This window comes from Macrobrachium rosenbergii, chromosome 21 (genome assembly GCF_040412425.1).
Source record: "Macrobrachium rosenbergii isolate ZJJX-2024 chromosome 21, ASM4041242v1, whole genome shotgun sequence".
NCBI lineage: Eukaryota > Metazoa > Arthropoda > Malacostraca > Decapoda > Palaemonidae > Macrobrachium > Macrobrachium rosenbergii.
In genome coordinates, this window is record NC_089761.1 from 47,988,533 (window position 1) to 48,008,479 (window position 19,947).

Below are 19,947 nucleotides of genomic sequence, written 5' to 3' on the forward strand. Positions count from 1 at the left end.
AGCCCAACTTTCCATAAAGTAATTTCTGCCAGAGAAACGGTAAGCTTATCAGGTCATTGTTCAGGTATACCTGGATGTACGTAAATTTGTGCACATAATTTGCTAACATTGTAATGTTAGTCTGGTAGCTTCTAGTAACTTGAACATAAAAAAAAAAATTCATAGTATGTTTGTGTAGCAGCTGAATTAGGTCTACAGTCAACCCCCTGCCTATTCACATTCATGACTAAATGCATTTTTTGTGATAAAACTATTAAAATACTCAGGTATAAGCATTTTTAAACGGGGTTTTAACCATTCGCAGGAGTTGATACACATATCCCGTGAATACCGGGGGTCGACTATACTTTTAGTAAACTAAAAGTTTTGATTAAAAGCTGGTACTGTAAGATGGGAGGGAGTAATGCTTGCACCCTTTTGACCCGTTGCCTATCAGCATTTCCTGTTTTCCTTTTTCTCATACTTTTACTCTCCTTCAGTTGTAAGAGTACAGTATTACTGAAAAAATGATTTTAGTGGGTAGTGGAAGGGTGCTTAAGGTCTTACAGCTTAAAGAAAATACCAGGAGACATTTAACAGTTCAAAGTATAAGCACTTACAGCTTGGTTAATTTTCTACTCTCTCATCTTCTGCTTTGCTTGAAGTGTGTATAGTATGTAATATATATAGCAATTACTACTGTTGCTACATAAGTTTGGAGTTCCACAAAATTAAAACCTGCTTGCTTATTTTTTACACTTTTTAAACTTTAAAATATTCCAGGTTGGTATAGAAGGAAATAATAATACACATGGACTTGTTAAGTTACGATATCTGGTTGAGAATACAGTATATAGTTACGATATCTGGTTGAGAATACAGTATATAGTTACGATATCTGGTTGAATACAGTATATAGTTACGATATCTGGTTGAGAATACAGTATATAGTTATGATATCTGGTTGAGAATACAGTATATACACAGGCATTTCAAGCTTTATAAAGCTCACTATTTGTGTAATTTGGTTAAGCTTCAGGTGATTTTTGTGACCTGTAAATCCATTCATAAATTTCCCTATCCTTAGTTTTGCTGTCCAGCATCTGAAATTGCAACTGTGGCATTCTCTCAGTTCCTCCTTAAATTCCCTGTACAGTATTCATATCTTGTTGCAAACCACAAACTCCCACTTTCCATTGCTTTTAGCATTTGTGGCTTGGTGTGGTGTAAATATTGCAATATAATAAAATGTTACATAAAGTACTGTACTTGACATGTTCATGTGTGGTATACAATACTGGGACAAAATAATAAATTTCAGTATGATGCAATTTATTAAGGAATGAGTCAAAATTATTTGTATGATGCAATCTATTTATCCCTAATGGACAGTCAAATGTTATTTTTCATGGTAAAATGTCATTCATTTGTATTTTTCATAGCTAACAAACCTGCAGTCTTGACGTGAAAACGTGATTCACTCAGCATTTTGGGTCAACATCCGCTGTGGCAACATGATCTCGCATTATACTGTAGTCTCGACTACCATGCTAGCTTCCAGAGCTGCAGCTCTCCCCGCATCTTTACGTAGACCTACGGTGCATGTGATGTCTTAAATGTCGGCAACTGTGTGTACTCGGGTCAGTGTTTTGGATAGACTTCAAGCAGTTATAGACAGATTTGGAACAGAGTCAATATGTCATTAAGAAGAAATATCGCAGGCCTCCATCTTGTCATCCTTGTCTGCCAAGTCTCCTCCTGTCAGACAGTGGAGGAATGTTGTTTGTTGCTCCTCGCATGAGAATTCTAAGGAACATCTATCTCAGAATTGTCTTCTCCTCCAATCATCTTCCGATGTCCCGTGTGGAGAGAACTACAAAAATCAGCTCATACCCTCTGGGTCCTGCAGCTCTCTCCGCACATTGAGAGTTCCACACCCATGTGCACCTGGTAAAAGGTTAAGCATGAAAATAAATTTCTACATATAATTTACTCCATACAAACACCTAAATTTGATGAAAAATTCCAAATTTCATTCAAAGTGTTTGTCTTTTACAACAAATATCATAGCAATATCAAATTTTCTGGATTCACAGCAGCTTATGTACATTACAGTATAACCTACATCTAATACATGATACTTCATGCACACTATTTAATCTTGTAATGAAAAAATCCTGTACACTAATATCTAAATTTGTAATGAAAAATTCTATTTTGTTCAAATGTTTTAAACATCAATAACTTAAAGAACCTACTATTGATTTTAAAGATTAGTCACAGCAGCTTTTTGTATAGGTTACAGTATAACAGACATCATATACGTGGCAGATGTAGCAATTATTAAAGACTGCCTCTTAAAATAGTTGACGCTTAAGTACACGCACTACAATCATAACCTACGTATCTAATAAATGACAAATGTATAACTATGAAAAACTTGCCGCTTCAGTACAGATGGTTATTTATGAACTTAAACCTGGCTGGGACTTTTCTTTATTTAATTTAATACAGCTAGCAACCTGAAAAATTTACTCTGTACACCTAGTGATTAAGAAAGGTTCATGGATTAATAAAGTTGAAAAAACTATAGTGTTTAGTTTCTATTACTTCTCCAATATCAATTTTGAGAGAATCCACTTCTGATATCGAGTTATCGTATACTGAAGAGACATCCACTTCAAGTTTGACAGATGCCTGAAGTTCCTTCCATTCATTTTGTTCTGCCTGGTGCAGCTGCATATACTGTTTAGACCACAAGAAATGGTTTTGCTCGAGACAGCACAAATTGGACACACCTCACTAAATTTCTGTCAATGAATATACACTTCCAACAAATCCAACATCAAATAAGAGCAGCCTGCAGAAAGAAAAGGCATTTAAATATTGTACACAATTATTATTACACTGGAAAGACAAATCTTCTGAAAACTAGTTATGATGTACCCATTAATCACATCACTGTACTGAAAACTAGTTATGATGTACCCATTAATCACATCACTGTACAGTGTCCCTAAGTCATCTTCAGCTTTCACAAATGTATACATTAGCATATGTCAGGTGGAACCACTGTAGGCAGTAGCTACACTTAACAATTAGATGTCTTAATATAAAAAGATGGACTACACTTACCAATTAGATGTCTTAATATAAAAAGATGGACCATAAGCGTCAGTATCTTCACTGTAGGCAGTAACTATACTTATCAATTAGATGTCTTAATACTGTATGAAAAGATGGACCATAAGTGCCAGTATATATGAGTTAAATGAAATATGGATTTGTTTAGTCCAACATCAACATTCTGATCAACTTCAAATCTATGACAAGTCCAAGGTAAATTGTCCAAGCCATTCAAAACTAGAGACCAGATATTACAGCTCAGTCAATGCATTATTTATAGTACCCTAAGAAATGCAGTTTTTATTAATTTGTGAAGAAGTGTTTGCCTCAACTTCCCATTCATATAGGATCATGAGGTGTCAGGCTCAGTTAACTGATCAAACTAGTGCTCAAACATCGTGAATTAACACTAGAGATGAATAAAGGATATATGAAGGCGTGAATTAACACTAGATATGAATAAAGGATATATGAAGGCAATGACAACAACACCATCTCCTGACCTTACCCCCAACACTGGTAACTTCCAGAAAACCATCATCTTGCTCCTAGACTTCATACCTGACTTGGTGTAAACCATTTACACACTTAACCATAGGTCACGCCACAAAACTGATTGGACATAATAGAAACTGTCTCCAATGCAGCAACCTTTGCTTCAGTGTGTAACACCTTTCTGATGTAGCCTCTCCAATGGGAGGTCACTAGTAAGCCCACAGACTAACACATCCAGCACTAATGAAGTAATACCTCCCTTGCAACTGAAGTGGCATAGGAGGGAGTTCTCATGATCTGCTGCAGATAAGGGAACTTTCCAACCTGTAGATCAGGGCATTCACCTCCTCCAAAATACCACATACTAACTGTGACCATGGCAACCAAACTGAGGGCCAAGCCTCCCAAGGCAAAGCAATTGCTTAAGAACTTCGCACCCAATCAAATTACAGTATTTCATATCAAAATTGGCAAGAAAAATTAATGCTTCCAGCACACAATCCTACTCCATACTCCACCAAGGAACTTTTCATAATTAATAGACTTCATACTTTATCATGCATTAAACTTTGAAAGTAACACACTAATGGCAGCATCCAATCCATGATTTAAAACTGTTAATGAGCTACTTACACCACAGACGTCAAACCTGCCCTTTTCACATTCACATACACATACAACACTTTCACTTATTCAATGCCTTAAGTAGAAAAACAGGTTATAAGCCTTAAAAATCAGTGCAACCCCATGAATTCCTCATTTGTAATAAAGAATGGGCTCTACAATCTCTTCAACTCCTTGCAAGAAAGCCAAATTTTATTACCTGTAAGGGTATATCACTCATTAACAACCACTATGGTAAAACTACACAACTGTTAGTGGTTTGAGATTAAAGTAAATGGTTAGAGACTAAAAAATAACCTAAAAAATTGGTTAAAAACTGCATTACTGTGCCTCCTTTTAATGTCTCTCATCAATTCTCATATTTTATGTAACATAATCCAGTTCTTTCTATTATTATCTTCAATGCTCAAAACTTAATACTAAACTTTGAACTAGGCAGTTATTCATGCAAAATTCAGATTCCTTTTTGAGAGAGAGAGAGAGAGAGAGAGAGAGAGAGAGAGAGAGAGAGAGAGAGAGAGAGAGAGAGAGAGAGAGAGAGAGAGAGAGAGAGAGAGCTATATAATATAGTACTGTACTGTGCATTGTGTGTATGCTTTCCATCTGGTAATGTGCATTCACACACACATGGTATACTGGCACAAGGCTCATCTGGCTTGAACCAAAACCCAGAAACCATTTTATTTTGTCCCTTAGAAACAGAAAATCTAAACTGTCATGAGCTATATACTGTACCTGCATTTAAACTAAACCTTTCATTTATGTCAACAACCTCCTCCTCGGTACGGTACTGTACATTGCTCCCTCTCCCTACTTTCTTCCATCTTCAGTATTGCACAAGAGTTGCAATGGTAACTGCAGTAAGTAAAGGATGGGCTTCATACTTCAAACCTTGTCAGGAACACTGATGTTACCCAACCTGGAAAGAGACACCAGTCTTCAAAACCTGAATCTGACAATTACTTTTGAAAGTGATATTTACTTCTGAAGTAATCAAGAAAAGCTGCATAAAGCATTTTATGAAAAGCTAATTTTTTCTGTTCCAAACATCCATTTAGAATATATATTCTGCAAATCACATTGTTCCATAACACCCTTGAAACTGTACTCAAAGTACTGTACATGAATGTACAGTACATATAAACTTTTACTGGTCTGCTTTATAAAGCAGTTTACGGTACTAAGGAAGCCAAAGAAAAATTATTACCATATAAAACCATTGCAACGGTAGTAGTAACCAATAAAAATTTTTACAACCAAAATCAGCAAAGAAAATTTAATGGTTCCAGCGCTCAACCCTGAAAACCACCTCCATACTACCAAAAGGAACTTTCATTTACAATTAAGGAATTCATTTCATACACCTACCATTTAAACCTGTTAATCAACAATTTATATCCCAGGCTTCAAACTTACCCTTTGTTATGAATGCACAGCATCATTTCAAAAACTTAAAAATTTTCACAATTTAAACCTGTTAATTAGCAATTTAAATACTAGACTACAAGCTTGCCTTTTATTACATACACTTAGGACACTTGTTTTATTTCAAAAGCTTAAATGGGTAATCAAGCTATGAATTTCACCAAGGATCTGTACAACCCCAAGCTCTCTTATACAGCTGACCTGAAGATTTTCATCTAATAGGAAAAATATTCTATCACTGCAACCAAATTCAGGCATGTTTTATTATATCAAGATTAAGATTTAAATTAGCTTTAATCAATTTGACTATAATATCAAAGTCACCATTCAAATCCCCAAGGTGGTGGTTTGTCTTAATTATCTATTGCCATGGGAAACTGCCTGCATCTGTACATTCCATGTCACTGCCTTTGCAGGTGATGTTGTAAGAGACTCATCGCACCGATCGCGGTCTCTTTTGAGCAAACGTGTGTCATCCATCGGAGGGGACAGAGAGAGAAGCAAGAGCATCCCATTTTCTCTCTCTCAAGGAACGCAACTTCTGTCATACAATATTTCCGTCTGTTTCTCCCTAGCCACTGTTGTCTCGATTTATGTACAATCACCACTACGTGCATTGCCATGCAAGCATTCTAATCACATGCTCAATGTTCCACTGAATCTTCTGTATCAAACTGTATGTATGTTTCTGTTTGTGAAGACGCCAAACGTCTCGCCATTTCACATATATTATGCTACTGCACTGTATTCATTAATCTGTCTCAAATCCCGTCCTTACACTGGTGACCCCGGAGTGACTGGAAGGAGCCAATGAACCCTTCGCCGCCTCCCCGCTTCCCGCTGTTCCTGAGTCTTCAATAGATGTCTGACCCTCCGAGATGACCCACCCCACCACCGGAGCCCTGGACTCCTCCTCCAGGAAGCCTGAAGCCGCCCCCGAACTCGTACCGGATGAGCTGACCAACAAAGGACCAGCCAACGTCATCCTTCAGCCTACTGCCGTCCACCTCAAGCCGGCTACCGAAGGATCAGCCGGCGTCATCCTTCAACCCGCTACCGTCCTCCTCGAGTTCCTGCCGGCCAGCGCCACCCTTCAGCCTCCTACCCGCCCCTAGCCCAAGCCCTTCGCGCCCATTCCCACTGTCAGCAAGAAAATTTCCGCATCGATGCCTTGCTGGGGGGGAGTATTGTAAGAGACCCATCACACCGATCGCGGTCTCTTTCGAGCACGTGGTTCGTCATCCATCCGAGGGGACAAAGAAACAAGAGCATCCCGTTTCTCTCTCTCAAGGAACACAACTTCTACCATACAATATTTCCGTCTGTTTCTCCCTAACCATTGTTGTCTCGATTTATGTACAATCACCACTATGTACATTGCCATGCAAGTATTCTAATCACGTACTCATAATGCTCCACCGAATCTTCTATATCAAACTGTATGTATGTTTGTTTGTGAAGATACCAAACGTCTCTCCATTTCACATATATTATGCTACTGCATGAGATTCGAGACAGATTAATGAATACAATGCAGTAGCATAATATATGTGAAATGGCAAGACGTTTGGTGTCTTCACAAACAGAAACATACATACAGTTTGATACAGAAGATTCGGTGGAACGTTACGAGTACGTGATTAGAATGCTTGCATGGCAATGCACATAGTGGTGATTGTACATAAATCGAGACAACAATGGTTAGGGAGAAACAGACTGAAATATTGCATGGTAGAAGTAGCGTTTTTTGAGAGAGAGAAAACGGGATGCTCTTGTTTCTCTCTTTGTTCCCTCCGATGGATGACAAACACACGTGTGCTCGAAAGAGACCGCGATCAGTGCGACGGGTCTCTTACAATATAAATATAGCCTATCTATTCATTGCTGGCAGGGCAGGGTGTGGGTAAAACAAACCTTTTTTTATAAATGAAGAACCAGAACTGATAAAAAAAGAACTAAAAAGTTTGCATAACTAACAATCTTACCTAGAAACAGATAATCAAAACACATACCTCCTCTTCAGAGATCTGAACCACTGAAATGTGATTTGCCAGGCCAAAAATAAGTCCATAAAGTCACACAAGGCTTAAATAGTAAAACAAGACAAGTTCCTGCATACACTTTAGAATCTTTGGCCTTCTGTACCCATATACTGTATATGATTTTATGCACTTCCCTCCCCATCAGCAGTGAGTATATACATTTAATTCATCTCCAAAGCTAGTAACGTTAAACAATTTTCAACATGCAATCTCCCCTGGAAATAAGACAAACCACCTCAGAGAATTTGAACTGCAGTACTGCACTCTGATTTTCCAAGCCAATGCTATCCACTCAGCCACAGCAATTCCTTAGTAAAAATCTATCAAATCATCAGTCTTTTCATCTACATCCCTCATGAACAGCTCTAGACATTTTTCTCCCTCCCTTGATAAATACATCTATTGCATTCCCAGTTCACTAAATATGCTATCATAGGTATGTTCATTGTGTGTGCTGTATTAGATATTTGGTGCTTTTAGTCCTTTTAGATTCTGATGTTAAATGACAATGCAAATTTCATCTGTGTGATCTTAATGAAATCAAATTATATCTGTAACTAAAATTTAATCCTAAAAAATATTTTGACATTGGGTACCATTCATTTAGGTCTGGAGAATGCTAGGGGATGGTTTTATTAACTCCAACACAAGTAGGGGCTGTTTACACAGAATTATTAAGCCAGTTCAAAAAAATAAAATTAATGCCAATTTTTCCTTATGTTTTATATGGAACATCCTGCATAAATGGCAGTAATATCACTGGAAGGGAACTTTGTTTTATGGTGCAAAATATCTATACAGTATATATATTTAATCTACAAAACTGAAGATACAGTTCTGTCCTTGGCTAACTTCAGTGCATCATTTGAACTACTGTACAACACCAGAATACAACTTTGTTTTTACATTTAGCGGGGATGCATCCCACACCCCCCTGCAAATAGCTAAAATCCGTGAATACTTAAAACTCCTCTAAAAACACTTAGAACTGCCCATCTTGATAGTTTAAACACAGAAAAACCCTGTAAAAATGCATATACCTGAGTATTTTAATAGTTTCACCACAAAAAGTGCTTTTATTCATGAAAATTATATGAAAATACAGTAATTAGTGAATATTTCTCAGTGAAAAACATACCGCGAATGGGCAAATTTTCCAATGAATAATGGCTAGATATGTTCCACAGAGAAACTAAAAGAATGATCCGCGAATCATGAGAACGTGAATAAGGGGTTTACTGAACTTTTGTTTTTTTACATTTCCAAAGACATCAAGTACAACTATTTGTTTTAAAATGGCACCAAAACCAGTAGTTTACCATGAAAAAATTTACTGCAAGCAATAAAAGAAAATGATCTCTAAAACTCATAAGTAAGGGAGAATAGTATTTTACCACAAACAAGTCATATTTCACTCCCCAAAATTGCAAAGGGTTAATGTTAAGATCCTAAGGCCACCTAACAGTTAAGAAGGTTGCTACAATTCACCAAACATCAAGTCTGATACAATTAACAATGGTTCACAGGAGGTGAAAACTAAAAGAATGATTTTCCTGAAGATCCTTCACAAGGGAAAATGGGGTGTATAGGAAAGATAAGTCAAACAGAAGGTATAAAACCATGAAGATCTGGGATGTCTTGCTATTCCATGCATTAAAAAATATGCAATTTTTTTTTAAGTAAAAGCAACCACTAAAGAAGTTTGGTTCAATACATAGCAAGCTATATGACCTGACTTATTATGTATAACATCCCCTTTGCAACATATCAACAGCACCTTTTGGAGGGTACCTAGTATATGTTACTTTTAACCTGTAATCAGACAATATTTGCAAAATATCAGCTAATCCTAGGATATTTCCTTCTATAGCAATCATTGCAAGTGTGATCTTTGCCATATTTGTAAAATGCTGATATTACTGCTCTGTTAACATCAGTCCATACTCTGGACAGCTCTTCTAGTTTGTCTTTCTGCTAAGTGGTGTTTGTTTTGTAAACTGTATGAGTAATTTAATTATGACCCCAGCATGACTGAGAAACATCTCTCCATCACAAGAGGATTTTAAGAATTGAGTTCACCACAGCCTGGTTTTAGTTTGATGAAACTTTAGCAATATTTAGTTGTAAGCCCAAGATTGATTAACAGTTCTCTAACAAGAGGATTTTAAGAATTTAAGAACACAATTATGCAACAGCCCTTAGCAATCCTATCCCCTGATGCACAAAAAACTGATTGATGAGGCCTGTGCAGCTAAGGTGTGACTTGCAATGCACCACTAATCAACTTAAGCAACTACTTCCAATTTACATGTTCAAGAGGTTATCAAGATTGGGGGGAAGGGGGGGAATATGCAAAGTGTCCTTGGAATATGGTGTGAAGTGGTCATAGTGCTGAGAAGACTGAATTTGGGAAAGAATGCTGTATATTGAGGCATACAGATTTTGACAACTATAATTACATGGGGTTTTAAAATTTCAGATATTCAAAAGGTTTTCTGACAGTTATATCTGGTTTAGGAATTTCAGCATAGATTTCCATCTGAATGTTTGGTTCAATCATGACAACAATAATTAAGTAGCCTAACAATGATTAAGAACAGTGTGTGTGGGGTTGTTTGGGCATTCCTTTTGGAGACTGCAACAAGAAAACCACAAATAAGCAAGGCATGTAAGCAAATATTCTTCTTCAATCATTTACAACCATTTGGTTCAGGTCAAATGGGGAGGTGGTGGTGTTCAGGGGGACCATCACCCCTGCCAGTAGTCAGTTAAGATGCAATCCTAGGTTAGTTAGGTTGGAGGTCTTCTGATCCTTTTCACATCAGACACAGCAACCTAGACAAGGTTAGGGCACATAAAAGAAAAAATGGTTTGCTACTGTGGCCCAAAATTGTTAACACATGATTGCGTTTTGGGTTGATAAAGCACTTTACCAGGAATGAATGTAAAAAGCCAAAGCTATAAAAAATCATCAAAAGCTACTTTATATTTATACTCAATTAACCTACAGGTATACAAGCAAGTTGTACCTTGTGAGTCTCATTTAGAGCATTTAAAATCCCAACAGAAAACTTAAAAAATCACGGATACAAATGACCATACCATGTACTGAAAAATTAAGATGCTATTCTACAGAACTCAGAAGATTAACACAGCAGTGAGAGTGGCCTTGAAAACTCACACTTTTCATCATCAGTTAGTCATAACATGGATTGGCGAGTTTTTTTATATGAAGTGTCCTTACATTAAGTACATACAGTGCAGGAAACTATAGTAACCAAATATGAAAAATCTCAAGCAGTTATCTCTATATTTATAAAATACAGCCTTCATCAAAATGATAAGCTAGCTACACTATTCTGATCCACTCAGAAATCCTTATCTTATTAACCTGTAAAATGGATTACTATAACCCTAAAATTTTACCTACACAGGGTCCCTAACAGTCTTGTCCTCAGTTGTGTGCTGCTCACATCATCAAGAACTCAGGCTTACATAAAAAGGACCAAATAAAAAATGCTCATGTACCAGTTTCTCAGTTGACGCACTACCCGTATCTCAATAATGACTTTTTTTTCCAAAAAAAAAAAGTTACAAGTTTTTACAGGCTCCTCAGTTCACTATCTAATAAAGCAGTCTCATTACAACAGAAATACACATGATGCACTTTTCCCAGTACTGTACATCAACCTGCTATAAACCAAAATGTGGACTTTTTCCAAAAATGTTTTAACATCAGCATAAACAAATTAAAACTTATGTACCTGCTAATCAGTAACCATTACATTTAGTACACACATACTTCAAAATATTCAACATCTACAAAATTAAATAAGGAATACTGATGCAGTTTTTGTCGATAAGGGAATCACACTCCTTTCAAGTATGTCAGTGATTATGCCAAAGATCATAACTGGTTTGGACGAACTTACATTCATCAACGTACCAAGACATTTCACCAGCAAGCATACTTTGCATTTTTAAAATCCATTACAACAAAACATACCTTAATGTCAGGGCCTTCACAATTTAAGCCAAGTGACGTACTTTGTGATAACACTTAAGCAAGACCTGGTTAACATGAGTTTGGACTAAGTCTATGAGTATTACCTCTAAAATTAAATACAGTAACATTTCTTCTAGATGATCTGACCTTCACTGTAAGATGCTTTTGCTATACGTATCTGCATAATACTGTACAGAGATTTGAATTTTTGTCTACATATTGCATCAAGCACATTAACCCCTTGATCACTGGTAGTAATACTGTACATTTGCTGTCTGCCCTGATTAAGGGCTACTACAAAAACTTGGTCCACCAAAATGATGTCCTGAAAACAATCATCCTACCCTTCGGAACCTACGTCTTTTAACTACAAACCTTAGGCCTCCATAACTCGGGGCCATGTTCCCGAGGCTGATGGAGAACATTACTAGCAACCTCCCCTCCTGTGTCTGCTATATACACAACCTCATTTTCTCCAAAAATCCAGATCACCAGCAGCATACAAAAGTAGTCCTTTCCCTAATCAGTGATAACTGGCTGATAGTCTGGCCCAAAATCTTTATCAGTGCCTCCATCACTGTACCAGGGTCATCAGGTCTCATTAACTGTGTTTGCACCTTGCCCTCCAAGTCACCCGCCATCAGGCTATGACAGCCTCAGCCTCGGCCTGCCAATGCCCAACTCCAAGACACCAAAACAGAAGCTTATCATACCTCTGTAACAAATCCACAGTGGGACAACATCTTTATGCCAACACAGGATGCACCATCCTCTGACACCAGCTCTGGCTGCCCTCCTCCCCTTGTGTTTGCAGCTCTTAAGAGGAAGGTATTCAACCTCACCAGTGGACATCCCCACAGAAACTTTGCATGGGACCAAATAAGATGTGAAAAGGTAAGCAAAACAATGCATCAAATGCTAAGCAAGCAAAATAATCAGCAAAACAGCATCAGACATCAGCAGAATTCTACAACCCAGGCATCTTTATGACCACCTCCAAGTACACAGTAGTTCCCCTACCACCATGTGATGGTTCCAGGTACATCCCCATGGCTTATAGAAGGATTCACAAGATGGTTAGAAGTAATATCCATGTTAGGAGCAACCTCAAACACCCCTGCACCAAGGCACTTCTTAATGGTTGGGTCAGCTGTCAAGGCATGCCAGACTATAAAACCCATAATTGAGGACCAGCCTTCACCTCTGAGATATGGACTGCCCTGGCAAAATTAAAGGGGCAACAATCTATCATATCACTGCTTCCAACCCCAGTACCAATGGCATTGTAGAAAGAACCTACCACTCCATCAAGACTCCCTATCAATCAGATGCAGCGGCCCAAACTGGAAGTCATTACTCCACTCCAATCACCTCAGCCTCCATTCCACCCCCCCCAAAAATAAATAATGATGTCCAACCTAAGTAAAAGCTCAACTTCCTAGGATTGTCAGAAGGTACTGCCCTTGTAAGCAAACCTACAGGGAAACAAAGCACTAGCAGTCGCCAGGAAGCCTCCTCAAGTGCCATTTATTCTTCCTTTGCAATGAAGCCTACAAACCTCCATTTATACTCCTCACACAGAAAATCAAGGCAGCAGGACCTACCCCTTAAGAACAAAGAAAAGGGAGGGGATCCACGGATTTACTAAAACAGAGGAAAAAGTAGCCATGGGCACTGTCTTGTCCTCCACACCCCTTTAGTCATTTTCTCACGCATAACATATAAAAAAAAAAATCACCAAACACACAGAAGATGGGAAAATTTCAAATTAACAGCCAGCAAAACTGCAGGAAGTCATCACTCGACAGAAGCTGAAGAAAATGTGATAACTTTTTAGCAAGTGAGTGGGGGGCCTGCCCACCCCACCTGCCTACCTCTGATTAACCATGTTACAAACTTTCAACAACATGCTAGCTTATATCAGGAATATTCTTATAAGAGGCTGTGGGTTTGAATTTTGGTAGGAACAAACATTTCCAAAAATTTGTCAAAATCACAAATATAAACTTTCACATTCAAAATCACTGCTTCCTAGGTAGCTTTCGGAATAATGTATCCAAATATCCAAAGTTCTGAAGATATGTATTTTTCCTTGATATGGGAAGCTGAAACTTTCATATTGAGTAACAAGCCGAGATAAGGTCCAGAAGTCTACAGGCGTTCCCTTGTAAGAAGGGGAAAGGAAGCCGATCAGTCAGGATCATGCCCTCTGTACCTAAAACCAAAATCTTGTCTCAACAGGGTTATGTGCAATTCCTATCCCTTTGTGCTAAACAAACTGGGGCACAAGTTTCTTCACAAAACTGATTAATTCCATCCAAAGGAAATTGGGAAAGAAAGAGAAGCTTAGAAACTCACTTTCCTAGTCTGCTAACAGAAGGTTTCAACAAGCACAGTATTCCAATCTTTCTACTGGAGTCAACCCCAGAAGGGAGAGTATCCATTTACAGAATATCATGAAGAGGTAGTGAGGTGTAGAGAGGTGGTAATTGTAGTCATGAGAAGGTACATAACTGTTTCTGAAATCTAACAACATTTTGTGCAAAGTCTAAAGATTGCTGACCAAGACTGAGATCTCTCATTTTCTCCAGAGGATGAATGGATGAAGTTATCCAAAAATCCATGAAGTTGTGTGAAATAGCACAACCCTAGGAGACAAGTGCTGGACTGAAAGGCAAAGCAATCATACAGAACCCTCTGCCATGCAAGGAAGCAACTAAAATGTGGCGTTTCCCTACAGATTAAGGGAAAGCCAAAGCTACCTCCCCAAACCAAGGAAACCCATCACCTGTGGTGACAAGGAGTTGGGTGCAAAGCTGGGAAGGAAATAAGAACAGCTGTAAACAGCAAGAGCTAATTATGTGCTATACTCCCCTAAAGCTAGCCAAGACGTTTTGAGTCCTTATGGGAGAGGAAACAATCTACCTTCCTAACCTCTATCAAAAATACTTGTATGGATCAACAACTGGAGAACCATCCAAGACAATACTAAAAAATCAGTAGAGAAGACAGAAAAGTAGTAGTAGTATTAAAAGGCCAAAATTCTTCCTGGAAAATGTGGATGACATCCTGAAAAACAGGCATCAATTATGGAAGGAGTATACTTTGTGGACGAATACTGTCCTTCATTCTCAGTGCAGTACTTTCACCTCCAAACCCCCAACATTTTTGCCCCTTCTAATTTGAGTCAACGCAGATGAAAGATTGGGTAGAAAAATCTTGAGGGTAAAGGTTCTCCTGATAAAGGAATACAACTGTGCCTTGATAATCTAAACACAGAAGTAGCCAGAGAGGCACTTTGCTCCCAGAAGGGAAAAGGGCGCAGTATGTTGAGCTGACCTTAACAGATAGAGAGAGAGAGAGAGAGAGAGAGTCATCTTCACAGGCACCAAACCACCAATGTCAAGAACCTGGGAGTAGCAGACAGAACATCACACTGAGGCTGTTGGAACTTCCCCTGAATTACAAAATCTCACTAAGGCTAATTGGTGAGAAATAGATTAAAAGAACCAATCACATTTAAGTATCATTCATATACTCACATTTCCAGACAAAAATAACAGAAAAAATAAAGAGAAAAATTCAACCAGGATCCTCACTGGCATGAAATGTCACAACATGAACAAACACCTTATGGTTAACAACTGTTAGTAAATCTCACTGGGCTAAAAATAATTTTAGAATATTTAGGGAGATATGAGCAAAGCTAAAAAAATCTCCAGTACTAATAACTGGTACTAAATTAAAAAAAAATTATTTTACATTAGTACATAATTTCACAGTGTTGTATCTCAAAATCTCAACACATGAAAACACCTGCAGTTTGGGAGTTTTGATGGATGCACCAAAAAAGTATTTAGTACTATAAACAGTAGTATTGCAGGATTTGCAGCCTACTGCCAAGCCTAGGTTAAATCTCTACTGCAAAACTTAACCGATTCCATGATAAATCTTGGAAAAAAACAGGAGTTACAATATCAACAGAAAGTTTCAATAGCCTATAAAAGTTGGAGAGACGTTCATCTACCAACAATAGTCTAATAACCAAATAAAATTATACCAATAAATGAAGTATGAAAATCATGCTTCCACACAAAAAAGGATATCAAGTAGTGCAGTTGTTGGTTCTTTGCCCTTGGTCATTTAAAGTTTGAGCCCTAACAAAACATTTATGAGACTTCATAGCCTGAGGTAATCTACACAAGTACATGAGCATTTATACAAAAGGAACACAACAAAGGGCTGGCACAAAAACTTTGAAAACATTCATGAAATTTTTGATCTTTCAACAGATGTACAAAAGCCTAGGTTAGCCTCAGTGGCATAGCTGCCATTCCATAAGTGGGGACCCCTAGGTGGGGCCAAGATATTTTTTGGGGGCCCAAAGAAAATTACAAAAAACTAATGTACCAATTCAGTAATTAGTAAAATACACTATTCTCCAATATGTATATCCATTTGAATGAAGGAAAATAATAGTATTAGTAAACCTGTAGGCTATTTTAAATGACAGCTCAATTTTCAATTAATTTCCAATTCTCACTATATGCAAATTTATCAAATACTGTAATATAAATTCCCTCAACCTTATATTCAACACTAGCCCAATATCTATTATCAAGTTTTAATTTTCAAATATAGTAATATCCTTTCCATGTAAATATATCAAAAATAGTGCATATCATCAATAACACAAAAGACTTATGACCCTTCAAAACCTCTTCAAAATTTCATCCTATCCCATTCACTCTTCTTCATCTCCTCTCCCTGGAAATTTACTGAGCAGCAGTAGCAAATTGCATTGCACTTATTCAAAACTGTAACTATAGTTTCAATCACTTCATACTCCTACATAAATTGATAACATTAAGTTGGATCAAAATATCATGAACAAACATGCTTTTGACCACCAAAGGGTTGAAGTTTAGCTACAAAAGGAACTTCAACTGGAGGGGCCAGTGGGGGGTCCAAGCATCTGACTTGGGGGGCCGCCCTGGCAAAAGCGACGCCACTGGTTAGCCTATCAACCTCAAACAGAAGTTTGGAATATATGTTAAAAAAACTTAATTCCACAAAACAAGGAGTAACCTGATTTGGTTCAAGAACTTTTTCACTTCATCAAAACTATGAATAATTGCCATGTACCAAAAAAAAAAAAAAAAACTCAAAATACTTACAGAATACAATGTCCACTTGCAACACCTTTCAACAACGTAGTGAACCAAGGCTTCGTATATCACGTGGCACTAGTATGAACTGGACGTGTCAAACCAATTCCGCCGAATTGAGAACTGAGGGGCGTTTCGATCGTCTTAGCATTCAAGGAAGCATCATGGATTACAGAGAATGCAGCTCTTGTAACTTCTTGTTCCTTAAGGAACTGATGTGGTGCCCCCTATCGTGTTTTCTCTACATTCTGTTCAAATATTCGTTTGTTACATTATCACTATATTTAAATAATAGGTAGAATGCGTCTTTACACTTTGACAGTGTAGTCATTATAAGAAACGTTGTTCTTAAGATTTTTTTAATCCATTGCGGTGCAAACTTTGAAACAGAAACCTTACTTCGTTCAGGGGGGATGGGGAAGCCAGGACTTTAATGATCTTATGATGACATTTCTCGAATGCTTGATTTTCTCGTAAACATGGAAAAAAATCATACCGTCGGAATGCATAATCATTTAGTGGAAAAACAAATGAGTAAACATGAATGCATTTTACGCCACTCCATAGCTAAAAAAATAGTACAAGGCAGCATACGATGTCTGATCTGCACACGCGCTTGATTACCGTATACAAAATTTCCCTGTATATAATAATAATAATAATAATAATAATAATAATAATAATAATAATAATAATAATGAATCGTTTCCTTTTACACTACTTAGGGGATCAATTAGTCCACCCGAAGAGCCTCCTTTGTTTGTAAGTTTAAGGTTATGATTTTGTTGAATAATTTGTTCTTTCATGCAATAATGTTTTCGAATATACAATACCCTTAGTCATTTCTTAAATTACTTTAACGTTTCACGTCTTTTTGAATTTAAGGGGTATCCAATTAGCTTATGCGGGTACCGTGTATTGGAAGGTTTCATTTCATAACTTTGTTGTATATTAGTTCAATTAATATATATATATATATATATATATATATATATATATATATATATATATATATATATATATATATTCATATATAAAGGTTTTGGTCATATTATGTTCAAGTATTTCAGTAGTTTTCTTTCTTACTGATTTGAGTGTTCGAAAGATGGTCCTTTGTTCCATAGTTGCTCTTTGTGACCGGCTGCATTCTTTATTCTAGATTTTGCTAAGTAATTCTGGTACAATCTGAGTTATATATACTGCCCTTTAACATATGGTCTTTCCCGCACTTTGGGCATATGAGCTTTCCCGTAAATTTGGCTAGTTTATGTCCAAACACCAGACATTTGAAGCATTTTAATGCATGGTATATGTCACAGACATTGCAACACTAGCTGGGTGCAAATACCTTCTTATCGGATATTCCTATACTCCTCCTTATTTGTGGACAGCATTTTATAATTTTTCATATCCCTTGTGTTTTCGATTTTATTTTCAAGTGTTACCAGATGTTTAGCTACGGCCTCAAATCTTTTACATATTATGTCATTCCCATTAGGGTATTTGCAATCATGTTTATTTATTCCATTATCTTTTTTTATATTTTACCATGTGAGAAAACTCCATGAGTCCATCTTCAACCTGATTTGTGCATTCTATTGGAATTTCCCAGATCACTGACAAGATTTTCTATTGCTCAGTAGCCGTCGCTGTTGGGCCACATGGTTTCAGAACTATAATAGTCTCCTTTTTAATTTAAATTTGAATTTATGTGCACAGATTGCTTCTTCTGATTTTGGAGCTACATTCCCCGTATGTTTACTAATACAGTACCTCCATTTTTTTATTCATCCAAGCAAACTTTTCCTCTGTCGTGATAATCTTAAATCATACTTCAGGGTGACCAAAGATTGAGCTTTCGAAGGGACTATTTCCCTTCCTCCTCAAATACAAATGATTAGGCATATAAAAAGAGGTAAAAAATAGGGTTCACATTACAAAAGAGAAGCATCAGAATGACCATCATATTCTTAACAACTGAAAAACAAAAGGAATGAGGAATGTTACAGAAGTGGTAAATCAGAAATGCATCTATATGCTAGCAACTCCTCTTCATCATGTGGTGGGAGTGTAAGAATACCACCACCCTGGGCCAGCATTTCGTAATCCTTAAACCATATTTACGTACAAGCAACTAGCCATGTACAAATGAAAAAGGGATGTTTGACTAAAAATATAGAAATAAAATGGAAGTATTTTCTGCATACAGTAGCGATAGAAGCAACAGATAATAGAGTAAAGTTTTCATTAATATTCAAAGATTTTGGCCTTTAACAGTCGCTCCTTCAGCAGAGGTTAGAAAGTAGAACACCTTTGGAAAACACCAGAAAGAGGAAAACTGGAAGAAATATCTGGCAATTTCCTTAAGGCACTTTGCGATTTTTACCCTAACATCTGTGCTTTACTCCAAAATTATACTACATTGTCCATACCAGTTGTGATTAAGAATGTTCGCTCTTTAACTACAGAAGAAGTATACATTAGTTTAACCAGACCACTGAGCTGATTAAGCCTTATTTGCGTTCCAGCATTGGCGTAACTGGTTTTGCGTTACTGAATGTCCATCATGTCCTGACACAAAACATGAGTGGTACGGAAATAGTGGAAGGTTTCATTAAGCGTCACTGAAGGAAAATAAATACTCAACAGTACTGAGCAGCAGGTAGCATTTTGACAAGAACCACTCGCTATTTTCCATACGTACAAGAGCGCAACACATGATCTACAGTAGTCTTTCACTAAAAGAAGAATTGGAAAGAACTTCAGAAATATATAGTTCACATCACTTCAGAACATAGTAGTTTTTGAATATTTACTTAGAGAAATAAATTTCGAAAGGGATGTACTTACCACCATAAATGTGAACTTTAAACTTCTTAATTCTTTGACAAGATTTCATGGATGATTATATATACAAAATACCATCACTTTTTCATATTAACATTTTGATAACTTTTTGCTTAGACTGTTGTCACTAGGAACATATATTACTTCTCTAATATATAGGGAACATGAATAACATGTTGCTAACATTCAGATTTTTGTACTTGCCCTGCTAAGACAATTAGCCCGTTCTCACTCA

The 19,947-nt window shown here is 37.1% G+C and overlaps 2 long non-coding RNA genes across 3 annotated transcripts in view; one reads left to right on the top strand and one right to left on the bottom strand.

Annotated features, from left to right (window-relative positions):
- Positions 1-2,571, top strand: part of LOC136850164 (uncharacterized) — a 13,845-nt gene extending 11,274 nt beyond the window's left edge. For both annotated transcript variants that reach the window (XR_010856562.1, XR_010856561.1), the window contains exon 4: positions 1,422-2,571. This is a non-coding gene — a long non-coding RNA (uncharacterized lncRNA). The remainder of the gene's footprint in view (positions 1-1,421) is intronic.
- On the bottom strand, positions 796-16,993 carry LOC136850165 (uncharacterized). Its single transcript, XR_010856563.1, has 4 exons — positions 16,875-16,993; positions 4,960-5,143; positions 2,590-2,839; positions 796-1,926 (listed from the first exon to the last, which is right to left on the bottom strand). It is a non-coding gene; the product is annotated as an uncharacterized lncRNA (long non-coding RNA).
- Positions 16,994-19,947: the final 2,954 nt, after the last annotated feature.